We start from the raw sequence: 3,141 nt of genomic DNA, 5'->3' as shown, positions 1-3,141 counted from the left end.
TTTCTGCCGTGAAGCTGAATAATATGTAAACATTACTGTTTAAGGGCGCCGTAGCTAGTGAAATTACTGGGCAAATGAGACATCATCTTATGTCTCAAGGTGACGAGTGCAGTTGTAGTGCCGCTCAGAATTATTGGTTTTTTTCAAGAATCCTGAGTGGCACTGCATTGTAATGGGCAGGCCGTATCAATCACCATCAGCTGAAGTCCTGCTCGTCTCGTCCCTTATTTTCATTTAAAAAAAATAGGTCTATCCATACGTATGTCTCTCAGCGGACTGTATCTCTATAACAACTGTCCGTTTTCACTGTTACAATAAATAATAATGAAAACAAACATAGCGTATTTAAAATTAACGGTATGCACATCAAATTACTTGACTAAAATGATGAAGCCACAACCTGAGAGTTGAACAAAGCAAACAGAATTTTATAACGAGGCGGTACTCGAACGGTTAGCTCAGTTGGTTAGAGCACCGGCACGTAACGCCGGGGGTCGTGGGTTCGAATCCCGCATTGTTCATAAAATTTTGTTTTTCAAATTTTATTTGTTGACAAAAATATTTAAAAAAAAAAAGTCCAGCAGAATGGATCGTCATGGAGTACTTAAGGCCTCCTCCAGCCTTTATCCAGGAGTCTTCAACACGTCTTCCGTCTGATGACGATAATATGTATTATAAAATATAGGTTGCGGTGTGGTCAAATAAGGTTTGTTTGATGTTTCACATGACGCTACAACTTGGGTGACTTAGAACTTCCATTCGACTCAGATCTCATTGACATTTATAAGCAGAAGATGCTACTCATCTTCTGGTAGTAGCTCCTTCTCTTACTTACAATCCCATATAATATTTCTAATATAAAATAAACTTTCATTACAGTTTCGTCGAACATAGAGTAACACAAAAAGATTGAATGCTCCATTGATTGTCCTCGTATTGAGGCCAATTCTATTGTTTATTTTTATTGATGAACTCAAATGTTAGTAATTATTTCCGAGGACAATCTCGTAGACATATTGTCTATCGTTTCGTTATTTAAACAGTTTCTTTAGGGGTTTGAATATCGTATTTTAAATTTGAATCCCTTTTGTCTTGAAAGATTGATTAGTTTTTAGTACAATTTTATATTTTCAGTATCATTGTTAAGTCCAAGATGAATATTTACTTACTTTTCACAACCCCATTGGTTCCTAATGGTACGGCTACTAAATTTGAAGGTATAATTATAAAAGGCATAAAAGGCATTTATTTTCTCAAAATTGAGTCCTTGAGAATTATTTTTGATGTCATTTCTAATATACCAGATAATACTACCGCTTCGGAAACAAATGGCGCTCTGAGAGAGAAGAAGAGGGCGCAAAAAACTCTTATAGATATACATATAGATTTGGTATAAGTGCTTATTTCTTGCAGGATGACTGTCAGCTATAAATATATACCTACATTACATTGCAAAGCTTGCAACTTTCCGGATATTGAGGGACTTGTTCAGCAATCTATACTAATATTATAAAGCTCAGTGTTTGTTTGTTTGTTTGTTTGAACGCGCTAATCTCTGGTACTACTGGTCTGATTTGAATGATTCTTTCAGTGTTGGGTAGTCCATTTATCGAGGAAGGCTATAGGCTATGTTTTTTTTTTCAAAATTAGGGATCCGTAATAAAATTCCTATTTTGTAACACAAGGTGTAAAATCGAAAACCTATTTTTGCGTGCGCTGCAAAAACTATTGACAATAGAACAAAATGATGTACAGGCTATAATATAGGCAATATTTTATTACTTATAAAACTATCGCGTGAATTATACTTTATATGGCAAAACAACGTTTGCCGGGTCAGCTAGTGATATATAAAATAACTGTAATACAAGTAAATTAATTTAGGTATTATTACTATTATGACGTCTATATTATTTCTTTACTTTAAACTTTTATGTCGTCATTTACGAACATGAATATCGAAAAAAAATGCTAATTAATGATAGTAGATAAAGCTTTCTGAAAATTTAATTTAAAAACATAATTCCAACGAGGATATATATTTCGAGTGTCTGGATGATACCATAATTGTTCAGATTTAAAATAATACTCAAGGTGGATGTAGTCTTCAGGGGCAGGCTGCGTGGAGCCCTACTAACAGCGTTAAATTAAAATTATTATTATTATTAATAGTGATAGTCCTAGAAGTCGGAATGTTTTATTTGGAAAATTATTCAGCTCTAAGGATATTTTCTTAAAATTTATTAAATATCAATACTTTTTTGTTATTAACTAAACTAGGGTTTTTTTCGTCTTATTTTGTTACTAATGATAGAAATGTTTTTGTGCGGTAGAATTCATAAAATTCTTATTCCTAGAGGTTATTTCAATTAAAAAAGCTCATATTTTTAGGAGCCTTATTTCTATTTTCACGTTTTTTAACTTGTTGGCTAGAGTACGCTAAGAATTGCTTTCTTCCCATGGTGAACAAGTGTAGGTTTCAATTAGAATCAAAATTATAAATACTTATTTCATTACCATAATGTGTGATAATTTATCTAATCCGGGCTACTATTATTTATAATATACTAGCTGATGCCCGCGACTTTGTTGGCGAAGACGCTATGTACGCTATAAGACCGCGACCGATAGTTCGGTCATACCAAATCCGATCATGTGTTTAGGCTTTTATAGCTTATAATATAAGGTAACCTCACTAGATACGCATAATTGATGATCTCATGATGTTTTTTATATTTTTAATTCATTAATTAATGTTTACAATAGCTGCAGCCCTTGTGCTCAACATGGACATAATTATTGACAGATGCTTTTCTTGTTCTTTTTAATTCTTATCTCACGCTCCCGTAAGCGCCTCTCCCTTTCGAACTCTTTCATTCTGATCTAATAATCTGATTTGTTTTTGTTGTGGCATGTTTTTCATGATGGCATTTGTGCACCCACGGCATGTGTTTGTATCGACACACTTGTTGTGCACAGTAATCTCTATAAGCGGGAGGAATTTTCGCCGAAACAAGATCTTCCTCTTTGGCACAACATGTTCTTTGCTCTCTAGAAGTTCTAAAACCGTCCTAATAGCCAAATGTTGGTTTGTCGTTAATTTTGAGATCCAAATGTCTTGTAAGAAATGTGCCCAGAAGT

General features: G+C 33.9%; 1 non-coding gene across 1 annotated transcript; it reads left to right on the top strand.

The window, feature by feature from the left end:
* Nucleotides 1-447: 447 nt before the first annotated feature.
* On the top strand, nt 448-521 carry Trnay-gua (transfer RNA tyrosine (anticodon GUA)). The gene has a single exon. It is a non-coding gene; the product is annotated as a tRNA-Tyr (tRNA).
* Nucleotides 522-3,141: the final 2,620 nt, after the last annotated feature.

Source organism: Leptidea sinapis, chromosome 15 (assembly GCF_905404315.1).
Source record: "Leptidea sinapis chromosome 15, ilLepSina1.1, whole genome shotgun sequence".
NCBI lineage: Eukaryota > Metazoa > Arthropoda > Insecta > Lepidoptera > Pieridae > Leptidea > Leptidea sinapis.
Note: the sequence above shows the minus strand (reverse complement) of the source record. Positions and strands in the feature narration are given on the sequence as shown.